This window comes from Podarcis melisellensis (assembly GCF_964234715.1).
Source record: "Podarcis melisellensis genome assembly, chromosome: 16".
NCBI classification, from domain to species: domain Eukaryota; kingdom Metazoa; phylum Chordata; class Lepidosauria; order Squamata; family Lacertidae; genus Podarcis; species Podarcis melisellensis.
In genome coordinates, this window is record NC_138533.1 from 7,099,171 (window position 1) to 7,122,608 (window position 23,438).

The 23,438-nt window shown below is 45.3% G+C and overlaps 2 long non-coding RNA genes across 4 annotated transcripts in view; both read left to right on the top strand.

Moving 5' to 3' along the window:
- LOC309358760 overlaps positions 1 to 18,567 on the top strand; it is a 150,745-nt gene extending 132,178 nt beyond the window's left edge. For 2 of the 3 annotated variants that reach the window (XR_014163564.1, XR_014163565.1), the window contains 2 exons: positions 13,232 to 13,350; positions 18,308 to 18,567. This is a non-coding gene — a long non-coding RNA (uncharacterized lncRNA). Of the gene's footprint in view, positions 1 to 10,971; positions 11,201 to 13,231; positions 13,351 to 18,307 lie in introns of those variants that run through there. The other variant, XR_014163566.1, reaches the window with a different exon arrangement.
- LOC309358725 overlaps positions 1 to 23,438 on the top strand; it is a 258,724-nt gene that overhangs the window by 182,197 nt on the left and 53,089 nt on the right. The gene's annotated exons all lie outside the window — the stretch shown is intronic.

The following is a 23,438-nucleotide window of genomic DNA, read 5'->3' on the forward strand; positions in this document are numbered from 1 at the left end:
GATGGTCTGTGCCTACAGATCTGTACACAGAATCTGTTGACCATCCCGGTCATCTTCTTGTCTTTGCCTAACAGCAAAAGGTCAAATTTTTGCTTTTGTGGGAGGTCAGTGAGCCTCACCAGTAGGGGATCCATGATCTTACTACGTGCCTCTTCATAAGAGGGACATCTAAAGAACAAGTGTTCTGGGCTTCCTATCTCTCCCAATGGACAGGTGCAAAGTCTCTGAGCATAGGGGACTTTTCTAAAAGCTCCATCCAGGACCAGCGAGGGAAGAGCCGAGCTGCTGGTGAGTGTAAAGGCCCTTCTTGCAACCCTAGATACGAGAAAGAAGAGACATGCTGCCAGTGCAGCTATATCTCTCTCGATTTCTCCAATTCTATAGTCGGGGCACCTTGCACAGTCCTGCTGTCTCTTGGTGTCTAATATACTTTGCCTGCCCATAGCTTTTGCCTGGTCCAAGCCCAGACTTAGAAGGGCTTGAGGGGCAAAACCCAGTTTCCAGAGGGTGTTCAGGACTGCAGTTTGCCAGCCCGACTGGAATTGGTCACAGAGGATCAATGGGGCTATCCCTCGGGAGAGCAGGTTCAATGTCAGCCATTTGCAGATTGATGTTAGGCAGATGCTAGCCTCCACTCTCATCATCCCCGTTTCCAATCTAACCCATGCGTTTGAGACACATCTGGGGACCTGGAGGAGAGCGCTAAGAAGTCTAGATTGAACTCTCTCAAGTGGGGAGAAAGCAGAGGAAGGTGGGCCCAAAAAGGAACCATAGAGGAGTTGTGCCAAAGTTTTGGCCTTGTATAATTTTAGAGCTGCAGGGACGAAGAAGCCCCCTTGTGGTCTGAAGAATTTAAGGATACAATTTGCATTTTTTCCCTGCTGAGCTCCCAATGGAGTTTATGTGTAGTTTGTTGGTTCCTAAGGCCTATACCACCATTCCTAGATACTTGTAGTTTGTAACTTGTTCTAGTTTATGGCCTATAAGAGCCATGTTTGCATGCAGTCCCTGAATTAAGAGCAGGAGTCTTCTATCTATATTGGTACCCTGTAGTCTGTTCCAGAGTCTGGTTCTGGAGACTGTATCAAATGCTTCGTTTAGGTTGACGAAGGCAGCATATAGTGAGGCCTGCCCTCCTGATTTGTATTTGTCGATGAGATGTTGTAACGTTAGACAATGATCTATCGTGGACCTTCCGGGTCTGAAGCCCACTTGTTCTATTGCCAGGATATCTTCATTCTCTAGCCTTTCTGTAAACTTTTTAAGGAGATGCTTTGAGTAGAGTTTACTAATCACACTTAATAAGCTAACCGGCCTATAATTTGCTGGGTCAATAAGTATTCTCATCTGCAATGTTCCTTGTAGTTTGCTAGATATATGCCTCTCTCGATATCTGCTAATGTTTAGCCTCATATATGTTTTCCATATAAATTATTTCTAAGAGATCATAATTGCACACACACAGTAACAGTTACAAAGAAGATGGTAGACTTGTCCATTCCCCTATGTTTTCAATGTTTTTGTTAATATAGGCAGTTGGGGTTTTTTATCTTGAAAGTCTGAGAAAAAAGGAAAAGAAGGAGGCTTCTCTGATCATCTCCTTTATCTTCCAGCTCCCTCAAGATCTAGTAGCAGTCCCCATCTCTCTCCAACAACAACAAGAAGAGACACTGAATACATATGCACATTGCGCAGACATGGAATTGGAGAGCACTGAGCTGGCAGATACCAGGCGTTCCTCTGCAATGTTTGCCACGATTCAGCAATGATTTTGGCCCTGAAACAGTCATGAGAAAAACAACAATGCTACAAACTAATTAAAAATAACGCAGAGCCTCCCACAATGTAACTTGGTTCGGAATGCAAGGGAGCTTCTTGGAACAGATTCCATGGCAGTTCTGCAGGCTTCAGATTGCAGGCACGCTAATGAACGGATTACATTCAAATCAGGATGGATGCAACGCTCATATTCTTTTTTGCACTGTGACCCAATATGCTGAATAAAGAGACACATTCAGAAATGCAGTAATAAACTCAAATCCACCATATTCTCTAATCCTGGGAACTGTTACTCACATGTGTGCGCATACACGTGTATATATATATATATATATATATATATAAAGACACCAGTAATTTATGTAAATGGAAAATATAAAGAAGACGAAACATTAACAAATATCAAAGTGACAGACATCAGTATTAGTACAATAAAATAAAATAGATGGAAATAGCCTTCCTAATTGAATCAGGCGTTTGTCATGAGTCAGTGACTCATTCCGGGAAATACTTTAGTAGTAGCATAAAGGTAAAAGATAAAGGTACCCCTGCCCGTACGGGCCAGTCTTGACAGACTCTGGGGTTGTGCGCCCATCTCACTCAAGAGGCCAGGGGCCAGCGCTGTCCGGAGACACTTCCGGGTCACATGGCCAGTGTGACATCGCTGCTCTGGCGAGCCAGAGCTGCACACGGAAACGCCGTTTACCTTCCCGCTGGTAAGCGGTCCCTATTTATCTACTTGCACCCGGAGGTGCTTTCGAACTGCTAGGTTGGCAGGCGCTGGGACCGAGCAGCGGGAGCGCACCCCGCCGCAGGGATTCGAACCGCCGACCTTTCGATCGGCAAGTCCTAGGCGCTGAGGCTTTAACCCACAGCGCCACCTGTGTCCCTCAAAAGTAGTAGCATACTTTTCAGCAACTAGTGAAATGTTCAAAATGGTAGAGCCTCTCAGACTTCAATGGGCAACATGTTCCTCAGAGCTAGAAGATTTACACAGACACTGCACCTTGAAGGGTGGAAATTCTGAACATACATTTGACTTCTGCTTTAATGGATGAGATTGAAGTTGGATCCAGATACAATGGAGGTCCTCACAATCTAGAAGTTTGTTTTCAGACCCACTTAAGATAGGGGAAATGAAACTATGGTCCTCCAGATGTTGTTGAACTCCAAAACCCCTCAGCTCCAACCAACATGGCCAATGGTCAGGGATGATGAGAATCATAGACAAAAAACTTCTGAGAGACCACAGAGATCCCACCCGCATTTCACACTATCCAACTTTCCCAATTTCCCAGGTATTATGAAAGCCATCCCAGCTTCTCATTTGATCCTGGAATGTCCCTATTTTTCCCACCAGTGCTGCCACCACCAAGCTCAGGGAGGAGGAGGATCTGGCCCATGTCCTGGCGGAAACTGTGGCTGCAAGGGAGCACCCCAAGGCCTCTTTCATAGCAGCTGCTGGAGAGGAAGAAAGGAGCTACACCATATTCCAGGGCTCAGCAAACCTTTTCAGCAGGGGGCCGGTCCACTGTCCCTCAGACCTTGTGGGGGGGGCAGACTATATTTGGGGGGGGGATGAACGAATTCCTATGCCCCACAAATAACCCAGAGATGCATTTTAAATAAAAGGACACATTCTACTCATGTAAAAACACACTGATTCACAAACTGTACGTGGGCCAGATTTAGAAGGCGATTGGACCAGATCCAGGCCCCAGGCCTTAGTTTGCCTATCCATGCCATATACTATAAAGTTCTCAGAAAGACCATTCATTATTAATTCTCACAGATGGTCACTCAACAGTCAGCAATAAGTGGATTCATTAACATCATTTTCTCTGGCCTCCACATTCATATAAGATAATAATAGTGGTCTATTCCTTCCCTGAATTCCCTGTTTTAAGGATTTCCGGAGACTTCTGGTTGGCTACTGGGCTAGATGCACCTTTGCTTTGATCCAGCAGAGAATGATCAGAAGCACAGCAGACCAGTGTGATTTGTACATTGAAATTTGTACACTTTAATTCATTTTATGGACTTGGTAGCATAAATTTGTACCTTTCTATGCATTCTGAACATTGGATGAAGCAGCCTGAGTGTGCTTTATCATAATAGGTTGCTATGTGCTAAGCACTAAGTTCTACTCAGAGTAAAACCATTGAAATTAAAGGACCCACGCTAGTCAACTTCATTAATGCCAGTGGAACTGCTTTGAGTAGGAGTAGCACTGGATGCACACCATGACCCAAATACCCAATCAAATTGGGCTTAATCATAAGGATCCAGGCATCAATTAAGTCAGGTTGAAATAGTTCAAGATGGATGGAGACCAGGTAGGACAGACTGGGTTCATCTGGGGCTGTTAAGAGGATAAGAATCAGACAGAACATAGAAGCAGGAATTGGAGAGGATAACCCACAAAAGGCTGAGCCCTACCAAACTATTAACTGTGTCTTTCCAAGAGAATGGGTGGCAGATGGATGCTTTTAGGTGTGGGGTCCTCATTTGGAGCATGAAGCCCTTTTCAGCCCAATGCTACCTGACACTGCCTCTTGCCTGCTGCCCCACTGGTGAAGCAGTGTCCCACAGAAGAAGAAGAAGAGTTTGGATTTGATATCCCGCTTTATCACTACCCGAAGGAGTCTCAAAGCGGCTAACATTCTCCTTTCCCTTCCTCCCCCACAACAAACACTCTGTGAGGTGAGTGGGGCTGAGAGACTTCACAGAAGTGTGACTGGCCCAGGGTCACCCAGCAGCTGCATCTGGAGGAGCAGAGACATGAACCTGGTTCCCCAGATTACAAGTCTACCACTCTTAACCACTACACCACACTGGCTCTCAATGTCTCCACTCAGCAGCTGTTGAAAAGAGGCAATCATACTTGCCAGGTACTTCTTCCCAAGCATGCCTTCTTTGGAGAAAATAAACACTTGTGAAAGACCACCTTGCAGAAATTAACCCCCATGGAGATTGGGGGAGAGAGACACCAGGTCTCCTTTCTGTCAGGAGCTAGCTGGCTGCCGGCTTGCTAACACAGCACACAAGACGTATTTAGCTTGAAGATTTATTACAAAACAAGTCGTTCACCACAACTGCTCCCGCCGAGCAGCCATGCAGCAAATCAAGTTGACTCTTCTGAAGAGTCCTTCCGGGACCTGCAGAATAGCCTGAAATTCTGACCCTTACGTTTCATGGTTTGTTTTCCATCTAAGATCGTCCCCATTCATCTAGTCTTGGGACTAATAGGGTCAGCAAACTCCCCTTCCGGTGAAGAGCTACTCCACCTCCTTTGTGCCAAGCGTGACTGAGATTCTTGAGAGAGCTAGCTTCCATACAGCCCACCCTTTTGTGAGCTGATAAGCTGCATTCCTACCAACTCCCGAGAGAGGAGGGTTTGTCTGTCCACTAGTTCCAGTTGTCTGAGAAATCTGCATGTGTCTCTGTTCTCCCTCTGTTTGACTGCTTTCTATCTCAGGCTGTACTTCCTGGTTTGGGCTTGGCGTGTTCATGACACTTTGCCCTGTCTGCTTCCAGCCATATGTTTAGTTGGGTGGGGTTTTTTTAAGCTGCCTCATTAAACATTACCCCATGCCCCCAACCAATTTGGGATAGGGATCCAGGATGCCGTGTGTTGTTCCTAGTTTGGCCCAGAGTGAGTTGGGCTGAGTCCAAGGCAGATAGGGAATGTTGGTACAGAACAATTCATTAGGAACATCCATATTAGATTTTTGATCTTGATTGAATGTCGTATAAGAAGTGGGGAAGCATGAAGCTGGGATAGCTCAGTTGGTAGAGCATGAGGCCCTTAATCTCAAGGTTGTGGGTTCAAGCCCCACATTGGGCAAAAGATTTCTGCATTTGCAGGTGCTGGACCACATCCAGTCTATATCACCCTTGTGATCCCTTCCAATGCTACAATTCTATGAATGAATAGTTATTTCATCCACATCACCCACAAAACCACATCTGTTTTGAGCAACCACCACTCCTCCTCAAACCTGAGTCTGATTCCCAGAGATAAGATAATGAAATGGAGACAATAGAATCACTACAGTGGTACCTCAGGTTACAGATGCTTCAGGTTAGAGACGCTTCAGGTTACAGACTCTGCTAACGTAGAAATAGTACCTCGGGTTAAGAACTTTGCTCCAGGGTGAGAACAGAAATTGTGCAGTGGCAGCGGGAGGCCCCATTAGCTAAAGTGGTACCTCAGGTTAAGAACAGTTTCAGGTTAAGAACAGACCTCCAGAATGAATTAAGTTCTTAACCCGAGGTACCACTGTATTGTGATGCAGATAATTATATTGAAACACAGTGGTACCTTGGGTTACAGACGCTTCAGGTTACAGACTCCGCTAACCCTGAAACATTACCTCGGGTTAAGAACTTTGCTTCAGGATGAGAACAGAAATTGCGCAGCAGTGGTGCGGCGGCAGCTGGAGGCCCCATTAGCTAAAGTGGTGCTTCAGGTTAAGAACAGTTTCAGGTTAAGAACGGACCTCTGGAACAAATCAGGTTCTTAACCCGAGGTACCACTGTATTTCTAAGGTGAGCAGCTTCAAGAAGGCCAAGAAGGCTGAATGGTAAAATAGCTCACCAAGGGATCATTTATTTCTCTTCATTCACAGCTTCATGTTCTCAAGTCAGTCCAAAAGATCCAATTGTCATTTGCAGTCTCACTTCAATCCCTGTATGCTTGTGGCATACAAAGGATGAACAGGTTAAATCGGTTGTGATAAACTGGGCAAAGGACTTAGGACATAATACACAAATGGCAGATTGGAAGAGGCTATGGAGAACAGATTTGAAATTCACAGCATGTTGTACACTTAAAGAAAATTACAGTGGTGCCTCGCAAGACGAAAAGAATCCGTTCTGCGAGTCTCTTCGGCTAGCGGTTTTTTCGTCTTGCGAAGCAAGCCCATTGACGGATTAGCGGATTAGCGCTATTGGCGCTATTAGCGGCTTTTAGCGGCTTATCGGCTTAGCGGATAAGCGGCATAGTGGCTTAGAAAAAGGGGGGAGGGGGAAAAAACCGCAGGAACTCGCAAGACATTTTCGTCTTGCGAAGCAAGCCCATAGGAAATTCGTTTTGCAAAGCACCTCCAAAATGGAAAACTCTTTCGTCTAGCGAGTTTTCCGTCTTGCGAGGCATTCATCTTGCGGGGCACCACTGTATATGAAAATGATGTACTGGTGGTATCTGACTCCTACTAAGTTATCCAAAATGTATAGAACAAGCTCCAATATTTGTTGGAAGTGCAAAGAAATGAGGGTACCTTTTGTCATATGTGGTGGTCATGCAATATAAAGTCTTTGGGGGAATTTATATACAATGAATTGAAAAAAAATGTTTAAAATAACATTTGTCAAAAAATTAGAAGCATTTCTATTAGGAATTACAGGTTCCAATATCCCAAAAGACCAGAAAAGACTGTTTATGTGTGTGACAATGGCTGCAAGGATGCTACTAGCCCAAAGATGGAAAGAACCAACAGTTCTGACCAAGGAAGAATGGCAAGCCAAACTGCTGGACTACGCTGAAATGGCAAAACTGTCTGGGAGACTCAGGAATCCAGAAGATAACGACTTTAAAAAAAGGATGGGGGAAATTTATAACTTACTTAGGAGACCATTGTAAACAAATAGAAACGTTAGCAGGACTCTAAAAATATCTTGTAAAGAAAAATATATTGTAAAGAAAAATAAGGATAATTCAGAGAGATGGAAACTGTGGAGAATGTAGTGATATGTAGCTTTAGAAAGGCGATGGGGGGAAGTCACAAGAGCCAGAGAATCTCATATATGGATATGGTAAAAGTTTCCCCCCTCTTTTTATTATTTTGAATCTGTTATTGTAAAAACCATTAAAAATATTTTTAAAAATCCCTGTATACTTGCGATCATGTCTGTGACCTTTGGCTCTGTGGGAGTCCAATCAACTTTTCATTTGCTGCTGTGTCGTTTGGGAAGACTCCCTATTCCTGTTAATTGTGGTGTGGCATGATTTCTGCCTCCCCTTGATTAATACTTTTGGAGGTGTAATAAAATAACACTAATAAGGTGGTGCTGGCTACGGTTATGGTAGTGGAGCGGCAATTGCCAAGAGGAGCAGTTGCCTGTTGCCCTTTGCTGTACTGTTTGTTCTTTCTACGTGCCGCCTGCCTCTCGGAGTATTGCAAAGATAATCTTTCACACATTTCGCTCCAGGGCACACGCTATAGTTCCTCATTATTATTCATTACAGTTACAAGAGCCAGGCAAAGAATTGCGAATGTTTCCTTTGATCCTTTTGGCACCTACCCAACTAGTCGATTCATTAAGCAGTAAAGGATGCGTATTACTGAAACCTCAATCCAGCAGTCTTGTTAGCTGTTAATTAAAAAGGAACACCATTTGGTCGAAGGCAGCAACACTTCTGAATATCAGTTTCTGGAAACTGCAGGAGGGGAGAGCCTTGTTGTGCTTGCGAATTTTGTGCAGGCATCTGGTTGTGAGAACAGGATACTCGACTAAGGTTACCAGATTTCTTTCAGTGAATCCGGGGACACTTTAAATAAATAAATAAATACTACACGTTCGGGACGTTGATGCTGCAGCGGTGGTGGTGGCAGAGAGGCGGCCGCTGCCCTGACCTCAACCACCACATTTCCCCTTCCTCCGAGGCTTCTATCTCCTTTCTCCATGAGCCCGGGCAGCCCGAGTTGTTGGTTCTTTCGTGGTGGGGGGGAAGCGGTGCTCGGTAGGTCAGGCATGGAAGGCGGAGAAGGAGGGCCAAGAGTGGCGGTGACGGTGAGGCTCGGGCAGTGCGATGCCGCCCTTCCCATCAGAGCAGACCCAATCCCATTCCTACTTGTGTGCAAGCAGGAGGGGGCGGAGATCTCTCAGCTGTGAAGGGAGGCTTCATGCTGCCTATCAGAGCTTGCGTGCAAACAGGAGGGGGCAAGGATCTCTTAATTAGTCAACGGGAAGCCTCCCTTCCCAGCTGAGGGATCCCATTAGTTGCTGGGGTCAGGGAAGGTAAAAGCAGCCCGGAAGCTGCATCTTAGAGCCCCTGCACCACCATCATATGGGGACTTCTGAGCAGTTCCTGAAGCCAGCCAGAGCCAACTGTCCCGGGGACATTAGATGAAATCCAGGGACATTCCGGGGATGGAATTTGTCCGGGGACTTATTCACAAATCCAGGGACTTTCCCCTGGAAATGGGGACGTCTGGTAACCCTAGACTAAATGGGCCAGCACAACCCAAGGCTTCAAGAAATCACTTTATCCTAATCTTCTAAAATATATCCTTTCCACAGACTTACTTGAACCCCAGGGTTCCATCTTTGTTGCATTGACTTACATCAAAAATTTAAACTGGATAGTATAAAAATAATCTGATTTAGATTTTTCCTGGCTATCTTTCTAGTTGTCTCTGTGTGAGATATGCCAGATTCTATGAAACCAATAATCAGTCAATGGAGTTAAGCAAATTTCCATTGACTGGCTATTGACATTGTTCTTGCCACTAATAATAAAAAGACCAGAGACTTATTCTGGGATTTGTATTGCTTTCTATTGAAAGCAAAGTCAAGGCTGGATCTGGTGTTAATGGTTGATCCGTGTTTTGAAAGATAATGGTATAAACCTTTATTTAAAAATTATATAAAACCTCACATTCCCATTATATGTGCATATAAGTTCCTAAAGTCTTAAAGTCCTACCAGCAAAGTGGAGAAATATTTCTATTGATTTTGGAAAGGCATACTGGAAGCAAATACCACCTAAGTATGATTTTTAAAGTGGATTTTGAGAAGATACAGTTTTTAAAGAAGCATTTACCAAAATCTGATCCCATTTATCCAACTTAGATTCTTCAATTTGATATTTAAGGTCACCCTCCCAGGCTATCCTAAGACTTGGTGGAGAGCCAACTGCCTGGCTTATTAGTAATTTGTAAATACTGGATACCAAGCCTTTAGAAATCAGAGATATAGGAACAATTAAGGATTCAAGAGTAGTTAGAGAATGCCAACAATCCCCCTTATTGGCTAAAGATTTAGTAAATGCAGTTATTTGAAGTGTTGCAAGAGTAGTGCATGCTCTGGTTATCTTCCGCTTGGACTACTGCAATGCGCTCTACATGGGGCTACCTTTGAAGGTGACCCAGAAACTGCAATTAATCCAGAATGTGGCAGCTAGACTGGTGAGTGGGAGCAGCCACCGAGAACACATAACACCGGTCCTAAAAGACCTACATTGGCTCCCAGTATGTTTCCAATAACAATTCAAAGTGTAGGTGCTGACCTTTAAAGCCCTAAATGGCCTCAGTCCAGTATACCTGAAGGAGCATCTCCACCCTCATTGTTAAGTCCGGACACTTAGGTCTAGCTCTGGCGGTTCCCTCCCTGTGAGAAGCAAAATTACAGGGAACCAGGCAGAGGGCCTTTTCGGTGGTGGTGCCCGCCCTGTGGAATGCCCTCCCATCAGATGTCAAGGAAATAAACAACTATCAGACTTTTAGAAGACATCTGAAGGCACCCACGATTTCCGGTGTCTGTGTCTGCACAGACACAATTTCTGGCATTTACACAGATGCCATTCCGGCACCGCAGAAGCAAGTACCCACACTGTGCCGCGCTGCACCGCACCACACTGCTTTAGCGTAGCGCGCAGGGACTCGCCGAGTGGCCGTTTTGGTTTGGGGGACTCGCCAAGTGGCCATTTTGGAGACTCGCCGAGTGGCCATTTTGGTTTGGGGGCAGCTTGTGGGCCGGCTAAACAACCCCTGTGGGCCGCTTGTGGCCCATAGGCCTTAGGTTGCTGACCCCTGCGAAAACCACTTCAAATGAATTAGCAGGAATTGAGAGAACTTCCAAAATGCTGCGTCCATCTCAAGCCTAGCATAACTGCACATGACTAAAACATCCTTCTGCCTCCAAGAGCTATTGGCAGTGGTGTCGATGCTGTTCAGGAGGCCCCGAGAAAGTACAAACAGTACAGTAAAGTGCAACAGGTAGCTGCCCATTTTGGCAGCCGCCAGACATTTCTCTATGTAAGGATTGTAGCCCTCATTGGCTCATTGTTTTTAAATTAAGCCTCCAAAGCACTCATCTTGGGGCGGGGTGTGTGTGAAAATCATTTCACACAGCAATTAACAAGAACAAAGTCTTTCCGAATGAGGCGGCATAACATCAGATGAAAGGAATCACTTTGGCATGTGGTTGAGGGAACTCCCACATGGCTAATGGTCAAAAACAGGGTTGTAAATATCCAGGGACTGCATATAACAACTAGATCTTTAGGGCTGCCTCAGGACTCTGACCTTGTGAATCGAAGGCTATAAAAGCATGTCATACACAGCTCTGTTCCAACAGCGTCTGTCGGCAGCGTTTGTCTCCATCTTCGCATAGTCGGCTTCTTCGGCTGCTGGTGGTATGAACCCTTTTTAACTGAATCTCTTGGGGGAAGAATGTCTCTCTTTGGAATGTGTTGTCGTGCTTTTGTTTTCAAATGTTAATAGTTTGGACTTGTGTTTAAGTTGGGATTGTTGGGCTGCTTGAGACTGTTAGCATCTTGAGTTTCTGTGGGTAATTAGCTGAAATAGACATTTTCAGGAGGGAGGCAGGTGGCATTGTGGTCTAAACCACAGAGCCTAGGGCTTGCTGATCAGAAAGTTGGGGGTTTGAATCCCCGTGACGGGGCGAGCTCCCGTTGCTCGGTCCCTGCTCCTGCCAACCTTGCAGTTTGAAAGCATGTCAAAGTGCAAGTACAGTGGTACCTCGGGTTAAGAACTTAATTCGTTCTGGAGGTCCGTTATTAACCTGAAACTGTTCTTAACCTGAGGTACCACTTTAGCTAATGGGGTCTCCTGCTGCCGCCGCTGCGCAATTTCTGTTCACATCCTGAAGCAAAGTTCTTGACCCGAGGTACTATTTCTGGGTTAGCGGAGTCTGTATCCTGAAGCGTCTGTAACCTGAAGCATCTGTAACCTGAGGTACCACTGTAGATAAATAGGTACCGCTCCGGCAGGAAGGTAAATGGCGTTTCCGTGCGCTGCTCTGGTCCGCCAGAAGCGGCTTAGTCCTGCTGGCCACATGACCCGGAAGCTGTATGCTGGCTCCCTCGGCCAATAAAGCAAGATGAGCACCGCAACTCCAGAGTCATCTGTGACTGGACCTAATGGTCAGGGGTCCCTTTACCCTTTACCTTAGGCATTTCCACAGTCAAGATGGAGATGTGTGATTCACAGATTTTGTCCAAAACCAAAGAAATTAGATTTTAAAGTTGATTACAGAGGCCTACCCTTCCCCCAAAAAGGTAAATAGCTCAGTGTTGAACCACAATACTTGCCACCACCACCAATGCCAGAACGACTGAGCTGCAGCAATCTGACAGGTGACACACGTCACCACGAATGCCACTTTTTACTGTGACTGCATGCCTTTATTTTATTGCAAGCAAAAGTAAAAATGGGTGGTGAGGAAGGTGCCTGTCACCTGAGGCAAAAAAATAATAAAAAAATGGCCCCAGGAAACCCATCAGGTCAACCCATGTACCTTCATATTCTCACACTTTGTGTTGGCTTTCCTAGATCTATGTCTCAGATAGAAATTGGAATGAGACTCTTCAGACATCCCTGCTGGTCTCACTGCAAAGGTCTCTCACTCACCCCTTGCCCACCTGCATGGTTGCGCCCCCTCAAAATTGTGCACCTAGGGTCGTTGCCTCATCCCCCCCCCCCCCGTCCAGCTCATGAAATGTAGTTCACACATCCTTTGTGAAATATACTTGGAGTCGAGAGTGGATTTCATGCTCTTTATTCAGCTTGTAGTGGTGAGGAGGAATGGAAGTTCCCCCAGAACGTCTGCCTTATATACATTATTTACACAATGGGCCCCACGTAATTGGCTAATTCTGGGATTCTCCTGTAGGCTAATCAGGTTGTGGATTCCCTTCCACCTGGAGCTGGATTGGGTGGTTCCTGTGGACCAATCAGACTGCTGCATTCTGAATCCTATTGTTCTAGGACCAATCAGACTGCTGCCTTTTGGATCCTATTCAACTCAGTACATACTCAGTACCTTGTATTCCTGCCTTGTTGTACTACCTGTGGGTGAGGAACGGAGTCCCCATTCTCCCGGGGGGGGGGGCAGGTGGGAAGATGATGGATGGAGCCCCAATGAGATCCCCACTTCTGTTTCCCCCCTCCCCTTAAATGTTTGCAATGGCCTCTCTTTTCAATGTTGCAGAAGGCAAGTGAAAATGGGGTATCTATACAAAAGTGAAAGTTCTGGCAGCTGTATATTATAATTTAATCTATCCAATTTTAATGCTTTCAAAAGTATTTCCCCACAATGCCTTTAACTGTACAATTAAGGTCATAATTTAAAGAGGGCCTTTATAGACACCAGCATTTGCCTGCTTAAATTTTAACATAATGTGTTCTACCCCACATTATTTCAGGTTCATGGCCTCCTTTTCAGCGAAGATCAATGTCCCCATGCACATAGCCTATTTCTCTCCACATGACGTGTATTCTATAAACTTTATCCTCGACTTGCTCAACCCTGGCATAACAATGCGTAAGTCCTCATAGTGCCCTCAGTCCCAACGGCAATGCTAGACAGTGAGGTTTTCAAATAAAGGTTCAGGTCCACTGTAATATGAAAGGTTCTTTTTTTTTTGAATAATATTTATTAAAATTTCAAAGAAATTTCAAAAATAGAAAAAAGAAAAGAAAAAATAAGAAAAAGGACAAAAAATACAAAAAAATAATAAAAACAGTTAAAAACAAATCAGTCTTTCCATCTCTTATCTTTCATTTACTTATTTCCCTGACCTCCTCTCACCTCCCTTTTTTGTATTCTAGTTCGGTTAACTATTTCAGCAGATCCTTTCCATCTTTTTCAATTTTTGTCCTATAATTTATCTTAATATATTGTAACTTTACTTTCCCTCCTTTCACCAATTAACAGTCTGTTTTTTCCTAGACCTTTATAACATTTCTTCTAAAACCACATAACTTCATTCCAACATCCTTCTAACATTCATTAATTTTACAATGTTTCTGTAGATAGTCTTTAAATTTCTTCCAGTCTTCCTCCACCGACTCTTCTCCCTGGTCCCAGATTCTGCCAGTCATTTCCGCCAGTTCCATATAGTCTATCACTTTCATCTGCCATTCTTCCAGAGTGGGTAGATCTTGTGTCTTCCAATACTTTGCGATGAGTATTCTTGCTGCTGTTGTGGTGTACATAAAGAAAGTTCTATCCTTCTTTGGCACCAATTGGCTGACCATGCCCAGGAGAAAGGCCTCTGGTTTCTTCAGGAAGGTATATTTAAATACCATTTTCATTTCATTATAGATCATTTCCCAGAAAGCCTTAATCCTTGGGCACGTCCACCAAAGGTGAAAGAATGTACCTTCATTCTCTTTACATTTCCAACACTTATTATCGGGAAAGTGATATATTTTTGCAAGCTTGACTGGTGTCATGTACCACCTGTATATCATTTTCATAATATTCTCTCTTAAAGCATTAGATGCCGTGAATTTCATACCTGTGGTCCAAAACTGTTCCCAGTCAGCAAACATAATGTTATGTCCAACATCTTGTGCCCATTTAATCATAGCAGATTTAACCGTTTCATCCTGAGTATTCCATTTCAACAGCAAGTTATACATTCTTGATAGTATCTTATTTTGGGGATCTAGCAGTTCTGTTTCCAATTTTGATTTTAATTATCTTTGAATAAATTCACATTCTTGGCAGTCATATTAACCCCCAGGTACTTCACTTTCTTAACCAATATTAAACCTGTCTCCTTCTGGAACCTCTCTTTTTCAGTCACGGTTAGATTTTTCTCTAGCACATTAGTTTTCAGCTTATTCAACTTAAAACCCGCAACCTGACCAAATTATTGAATTAATTGTAACACTCTTTTGGTGCTGGATTCTGGCTCCTGTAATGTTAAAACCAAGTCATCAGCAAATGCGTTCAATTTATACTGTTTAGCTCCGACTTGTATACCCTTTACCAATTGATCCCTTCTAATCATATTGAGCAAATCTCCAGTACCGATATAAAAAGCAATGGGGAAATTGGGCAGCCCTGTTGTGTTCCTTTCTCAATCTTAAATTCTTCTGAAATTACATTATTCACAATTAATTTTGCTCTTTGTTCTGAATAAATAGCACCTATACCGTTTTCAAAACCTTGGCCTACCCCCATTCCCTGTAAATTTTTCTTCATAAAGCTCCAAGAAATATTATCAAAGGCTTTCTCCGCGTCCACAAATATCAAAACTGCTTTAGTATTAATGTTCACTTGTAATTTTTCTAAAATATTAATTATATTCCTTGTATTGTCTGACAAGTGCCTCCCTGGGAGGAAGCCCGCTTGGTCTTTATGAATTTCTTCTACCAATACCTTTTTTAACCTTTAGCCATAATTTCAGCAAAAATTTTGTAATCCACGTTAAGTAGAGATATGGGACGATAGTTCTTAAGCTGTGTCTTTTCAGACTCTGTTTTCGGTATAAGTGTAATATAAGCTTCTTTCCACGACTCTGGAGCCTTTTCCCCCTCCAATATTTCATTACAAACTTCCTTCAAAGGCTGTACTAACCAATCTTTCAAGGATCTATAATATCTTGAAGTCAAACCATCCGGCCCTGGGGATTTGCCCAATTTCATATTCTGAATGGCTCCTTCCACCTCTTGGTCTGTTATTTTGTAGTTCAGCATTAACTTATTCTCTTGAGAAATTTTTTGTAGTCCATTTATTTTCAAAAATCGATCAATATCCATTTCCTTCTGGTTCTCCTGTGTGTATAGCTGTTTAAAATATTTCTGGAAGCACTTCCTAATCTCCACAGGATTCTGTATATTTCCCCCCTCCACTTCCAGATTGGTAATTGTGTTAAATTTTTGTCTTTTTTTCATTTGCCAAGCCAACAGTTTCCCACATTTGTTAGCCAATTCAAATGTCTTTTGTCTCTTCTGTTTAATGTTCCATTCTATTTCCTGATTCATCAATTTCATATATTGTACTTGATATAACTTTATCTCTTTCAGAATCTCCTGTGATTTTGGTTTTGCTCTCAGTCTCTTTTCTCCTTCCTTTATTTTCTCCAGAATTTTATCCTTTTTTTTCCATTTTGAGCCCTACTTTTAATTGCATTCTGTTGTATCAGAAACCCTCTCATTACTGCTTTACTAGCGTCCCATATTACTCTTTTTTCAACCATGGTATTCATATTTATCTCAAAATAGTCTCTCAAGGTTTTTTGGGCCTTCTTAATCACTCCTTCATTCCTAAACAAGGTGTCATTCATCCTCCATCTAAAGGAACCAACTGGTGTTAATTTCATTGCCATCTTCACCGCATTGTGATCAGAGCAAGTTTTAGGGCAAATTTCCACTTTTTTGGTCTTCGGGGCCAGCCCCCTAGTTATCCAAATTTGGTCAATTCTTGTCCATGTCATTTTGGCTTCAGAAAAGAACATTCCTTCTCTTCCCAAGGGGTTCTTAGTTCTCCAAATATCAACAAGGTCCATATTGTCAAAAACGTCTTTGGTAATCTGCCATTATTTGTAACCACCTGTCTCTGAGCCTTATCCATATTTGAAGACACCTGTAATATGAAAGGTTCAAAGTCAGGTTCCCACCTCTACAGAAGAGCCAAGGTTGTGATCCTAGGATCAGTCCCAAAATCACAGGCCAGTGGAGGTCCCAAAGCAGACTTCTCTCAAACACACCTTCTCTCAAACCCAAGGAGTCCCATAATCTGGTCAAGCAGTCAACTGGGCTGTATTCTCGCACCTACCTCTGAAAGTGTTCACAATGCCTGAGAGCCCACCGTGTTCACCCAGATGGGGTGTGCTGGTCCCATGGGTTACCCAAAAGGCGAGGTCCAAGTCAGTGGTCAAAGATGCAACGTGGAGGCAATCCGTAGTAGCTGAAGCTGGATGCAGGGCAGGGAGTCGGGTGAAGTCAGGAACAGGCATGCAAGCAGGGAGCCAGGGAGCCAGGGTGGGTCTGGAGCTCAGGCAGGAAAGCAGGACAGGGTTCAGGCAGGAACTAGCAACCAACAATGTTGCTCCCTCAACTTGGGACTGGGGCTGGCCAGCTTTTATCTGCCCCGAGGCATAGGGTGGCCCCAATCCTCAGGTGACTCTCCTGGCCTGGAGGCGAGCACTCCTTCTGTGAGAACTTGGTTCCCTCTGCCTCTCTGCCCAGAGCCTCTGCAGCTCAGGAGAGGCTGGAGGGTTACTGGACCCAGAGGCAACCTCAGCTTCCTCTGATGGGGCTCAGAGTGGAGCATTTGCCAGCAATGGGTCCTCCATCACCTCAGGAGCCAGAGCAGACTCAGCTGGTGCCTGCACCTGAGGATCCAGCACAGGTAAGGACCCTTCGGGCTCATGCCCCAGCCCCGGCTCAGCTGGTTCTGGAGGGGGGGAACCCTGTGGAGGCTGGGATCCCTCAGGTTCAGCATCCAAGTCCGATTCCCAGGCCATCACCTGGGGCCACCTTTGGTTCTGATGATGTGTCGACTTTCCCTGGTTCCCATGAACTGGTGGCTGCCCTTTCAGCATCTTCTGAAGTCCCTTGAGTGCCTCCCGCCCCCAACCTCCTCTTCCCCATCTTCAACTTGTCCCAGTGTATACCAATCATAGCTACATCCCTCGCCAGGATCCCCTTCCCCTTCCCTGGTGCCCTGCCAGTTCATGACTCCCAGTATGTTTCTGAGCACAATTCAAAGTGTTGGTGCTGACCTTTAAAGCCCTAAACGGCCTCAGCCCAATATACCTGAAGGAGCATCTCCACCCCCATCATCCAGTCCGGACACTGAGGTCCAGCTCTGAGGGCCTTCTGGCGGTTCCCTCGCTGCGAGAAGCCAAGTTACAGGGAACCAGGCAGAGAGCCTTCTCGGTAGTGGCGCCGGCCCTGTGGAACGCCCTCCCAGCAGATGTCAAGGCAATAAACTATTTTACTTTTAAAAGACAACTGAAGGCGGCCCTGTTTAGGGAAGTTTTTAATGTCTGACTCTTTATTGTTTTTAATATTTGGTTGGAAGCCATGCAGAGTGGCTGGGGAAACTAAGCCAGATGGGCAGGGTATAAATATTATTATTATGACATGTGGTAGTACAGTAGTCCACAACAGCACCCCCACGCAGGTATCTGGAGGGCTCCCTGGTTCCACCCTTCTTGGTCCATTGCCTGAAATGTTGTGCTGACAGCATTCTTACTGAGAGAAGGATGAGCTTGTCCCTTTTTTTGAATGGGAACATGATCCCCAGAGGAAGGGGCGGATGGTATGTGAAGTGCACATATTGGAGTAACGGCTGATGAGTGTATGGGCCCAGGTGTCAGAAATGCAGAGACTAGACTCCCCTTCCAGACAAGTCCAATTTGATTGGATCAAGGATCTCTCAACATCTCTGCCACTCCACCTTCACCTCACTACCCAAACTTCCTTTCTGTTTTGATGCTCTCTCTCTTAGATTTGTACCTTTTTGCTTCCTTTCTATCCAGGCGACCCTGAATAATAGAAGCTTCCCACCCATTGATGGATCTCTGGACATTCTTCAGGCCTGAAACAGTTACGATGCTGCCCGTTTCCCAAGAAGCTCTGTTTTCCCCGGTATACCTTTAACCAGTCATTAATCCTTTGCTCATTTACACCACAGTGTATTCTTTCCCTTTCTGAAGTTGCTTAATGTATGGGTTCTTTCATGCCACTGTTCCCCACCCCAGCCAATAAATCTAACTTATCAGCTTCACAATTAAAGTGATATGGTTCTACAGAGTTTTCATTTCATATTCTCACTTGCAGCTTTCAGGCTGAGTCACAACAACAACAGCAGCAGCAACAACATCAACAGCAAAGTTTGTTCTGGGTATAAGCTTTTGTGTGTCAAGGTCCCCAAGCCACCCCTCAAATAACTCACAACTCACACATAAATTTTTGTTTAAGGTTATTGGCATAATTTTGGCCACAACTTTATTAAAATGCATATCTGTGAGTGGTTGCTTAGGCATTGGTTAAGACTATTTGTCTCCCCCCCCCCCCCCGGCCTGGGGACAGAACTGACATCCAAACTCCATCAGATGCCAGTAAGGGAAAACAATATTGGGGAGCAATGAAGCTGAGTCACAGGTCCTCAGTGCTCACCCGCATGACAGGCATAGCAAGGTCAAGCAAACCCTCCAAACTCAGGGCGGGTGGGCGGGTGATCCGGCTCATGCAGCGAAAGAGAAAGCACCAAGCTGCTTGCTTGGAATTTAAACAGTTCAGTCCCTCCCACCAAATTCACAACAAGTAAATTCCCCCAGCAACACAGCCATCCAATTAAATGCCAGGGTGATATTTTATCACCCTACCTGGCAACAGAGGGGCGACTCAGCGGACCCCACCGCAACACGTGCTCTCATTTAGAGAGAGCACGCTTTGTGTGCATGCATACTTCTTCAAATACACTGAAACACAAGTCACCAGACCCTGATATATAGTGGGAGAAAAACCCCACCCCACCCTCCCACTATATGTAAAGGTCTGGTCACACAAAAGCTTATACCCAGAAAGCGTGTCCTCCCTAAAAGAGGCATGTGTTGCTGTGAGACCTGGAGGCTGACCTTCTTGGTGTGGGTGGGTATATTGGACAGCCACAACACCTGACTGGTAGGTCCCTCGTTGCTGGTTTTAGTCTGGCCAATGGTGTGCTGTCTCAACAGATCGAGGGACCTATATATACCTATGCACGTGACCCAGAGCTTCCTCTTTTGGCTCGTGCATCAGAACACCCATCCACCTCTCCCTATATTTAGGGCATTTGCGATTGACCTTGCTATGCCGTCGTGTGTCGTCTGTCGTTGGGACAGGGGCACGGCAGGAATTTCCCCCACTTGGCTGATGGCTGTTGCCATGTGGGTTTCACCTGCTGCGTAGCAGCGTAGCAGCATCGTCACAACTTGTAAGGTTGCGGATAGGCATTGGTTCAGGTGATAAGGATGGGAGAACGGTCTTGCCATCCCTATGTGAAGGAATCCAGGGACTCAACTTGGTTTGGTCAATCCCTATGAGGGGCTTGTGCCCGTGCCCATGCCTGAGTCCAGGGGAGCAGCTGGGGAGTGAATAGAGTGTTCTACCTACCTACCCTTGGGTGACCTATGATAGAGCTCTGGGTCAGCGCTACGTGCAAGGGTGCAGGGAGCTAGTCGAACCAGAGCCTATGCAACCACTCACTTTTCTGTAATCAATGAAGTTGTGGCCTAAATTCTGCCAAAAACCAAAACTAAAATTTGAGTCAAATATGTTTTTATTTAGGGGGGAGGTCTCTGAGTCTGAACACACAAAAAACATAGCTGGTCTCTAAGGTGCTACTGGACAATTTTTTATTTAATTAATTTAATTTAATTTAATATTTAATTTATTTTGACTGCATCAGACCAACACGGCTACCTGCCTGAATCAATAACAACAGTAGTTTTATTATTGACATGGTACCCATCAAGAGACGCCACGAGTCCTGTATAATATGGGATAGTTCTTTATTTCAATGTAAAATGAAATGTCCTGTATTGAGGGCCTTCTCAGTAGTGGCACCTGCCCTGTGGAACGCCCTCCCATCAGATGTCAAAGAGAAAAACAACTACCAGATTTTTAGAAGACATCTGAAAGCAGTCCTGTTTAGGGAAGCTTTTAATGTTTAATAGGTTATTGTATTTTAATATTCCATTGGAAGCCGCCCAGAGTGGCTGGAGAAACCCAGCCAAATGGGTGGGGTATAAATAATAAATTATTATTATTATTATTATTATTATTATTATTATTATTATTATTATTATCATCCAGGCTTGGGGTTGGAAAAAGTTGGGCAGAATTCTAGTACTACTGTCACCTCTATCTTAGTTCTGTTAAACCCAGTGTTTTTTTTTTCTTTTAAAAAAATATGTTTAGGGATACTCTCATTTTCCTACTCATATTGAAATACTGCCCCTCAATGAGGCCAAACTTAGATTCACAAAATGTTTAGGGGTATGCATAACCCTGCGCCCCGCCCACCCCCCGAAAAAGCACTGGTTAAGAATAAGAGAAGAGTTTGGATTTGATATCCCGTTTTATCACTACCTGAAGGAGTCTCAAAGTGGCTAACATTCTCCTTTCCCTTCCTCCCCCACAACAAACATTCTGTGAGGTGAGTGAGGCCGAGAGACTTCACCACACTAGATGAAAAGCACTGAAGTCCCAGGGCAGCCTCTGGGTTTGGGGGCTTGAAGATGGAGGGATCCAGCTGAGCTGCTCCTCACCTGATCTGATAACAGCAACTAGCTATGGATAAGTATTCAAGAGCCATGTTCCTCCATGCTCACAGAGCCAGCATGGTGTAGTGGTTAAAAGCGGTGGACTCGTAATCTGGTGAACTGAGTTCGGTTCCCGACTCCTCCACATGCAGCTTGGGCTAGTCACACTTCTCTGAAGTCTCTCAGCCCCACTCACCTCACAGAGTGTTTGTTGTGGGGGAGGAAGGGAAAGGAGATTGTTAGCTGCTTTGAGACTCCTTAAAAAAGGTAAAGGTACCCCTGCCCGTATGGGCCAGTCTTGCCAGACTCTGGGGTTGTGCGCCCATCTCACTCAAGAGGCCAGGGGCCAGCGCTGTCCAAAGACACTTCCGGGTCACGTGGCCAGCGTGACATCGCTGCTCTGGCGAGCCAGAGCTGCACACGGAAACGCCGTTTACCTTCCCGCTAGAAAGCGGTCCCTATTTATCTACTTGCACCCAAGGGTGCTTTCGAACTGCTAGGTTGGCAGGCGCTGGGACCGAGCAGTGGGAGCGCACCCCGCCGCGGGGATTCGAACCGCCGACCTTTCGATCGGCAAGCCCTAGGCGCTGAGGCTTTAACCCACAGTGCCACCCGCGTCCCTGAGACTCCTTAGGGGGAGTGAAAGGTGGGATATCAAGTCCAAACCCAAACCTAAATGACATAAAGTCAGACCAAACATGTTGGTACTAAAGGGTTAAGAGGTAACAAGTCGCTCTAATCACTGAGCAGCTGGAAGTCATTAAGCATCCAGGAATGTGAGTTAGTTTGTATAAATAGTCAGTTCACCTGTGTGTCGCCCACCCCCTTGACCTGACTTGCAGACTCAGTTTGTGGCCATGGGCGTGTTTACTGATATGAGTTAAGTTTAGAGTATAGTTTTCTTTATGCCGGAGATAAAAGCATGTGTGCTTTATCGCCAGGGTTTTTTCTTTTGTAAATAAAGTTTTTTCCTGAGTTCCAAAGTGCTTGCTCAAGGATTCTTCATTGAAAGGTACTGACTCTCCTACCTTCTTCAACCGCTGCACGAAATTCTCTGCTGATAAGATTTATGGTGTTGGAAGCGCACTGGACGTTTACTTAACATTAAGCTAATTAAAGTTTAATGGACAAAACAGGTCTTCCTTTTTTTTCTTCAGCCTCTAAAGACTCTCAGTTTTGCGTGGCGAATTCCCGCCCCCTCCCAGGAAGAAATAAAGACACAGGACACCAAGAATTAAGGTTAATGGGTGAAACAGGCCACAACTTTATTGATTACAGGAAAGAGTGGCATTGGCTTAGGCATTAGCCCTATAGACTATGCTGTGACGTAATTTATGGCTGTTTGCGTGACCTTTGCAAACAGCTTAAGCCCGGCACACTTCCCTGTGCAGCTCTGCTTTCCGTCAGCCACTTGTAGCAGAGCTAACGCAACGTTGAAACTGATGCGGTGCGTGTGTAGTAAATCAGACTCCAGACGAGCGTTCTGGCTTAGCTCTTCTCTTTAATCGTGTAGAAAAACAACATAACTCAGACAGAGGTTAGACCCGGTGACCGCGCTGACATTTTGCCTCCACCTTCAGGGAACGGAACAACAGACTGAACACACAGAGAAAGAACACTCCCCTCTGTGAAAACTGGCCACGTCTCAGGAATGTGAGACGTCACTCAGAACTTTTTAACCCTGTAAGTTCTGATTCTCTCCACATAGACTAGCCGGCTTCAGACCGATTGCATGAAGACTGGCAAGGGTTAACCACCAGTAAAGGGAGTCCTGATGAGGCACGTCAACTAGGAAACCCCACCCCCCCAGTCACCGCTTGGGGGCATACCTTATGCCCACACCTCCATAGGCTTCGGACAGGGAAAGCCCCCCCCCCCCAGTCCTTTATTGGACTACCCTTTTCTGTGGTGGGAGGCGATGGTGCTTCCCTCCCCCCCCCCATACACTTAACCCTCCCTTGCCAATGCCTAACTGCCAATGACGAGGAGTTGTGACAAGTTGCTACGAGACAGGCAAAAAACCAAGACCAACAAGTCCATAGCAAGTCAGGGAGCCTACCTAAGGGGAGGGAGGGTGGGCAACTGAATCAGCTGGCTGGCGCGGATGCAAAGAGGGGGAGCCTCAGCCGCGCCAGCTCTAAATAGGGCAAGCCACACACCCTTCCCCAGCCAGCCGATTGGCTGGCGGAGAGGATGACATGGCCGAGGATTTCCCTGATCTGGTGGGGAATGGGCGTGAAGCCTGCGACCACACCTCCTCCCAAGCTCAGAAGTGGCTTTGTGTGCCAACTTGTTTCATTGTCCTATGTTCTGGTCAGTGGGCAGCAAACCTTTTTAGCAGGGGGCCAGTGCATTGTCTCTC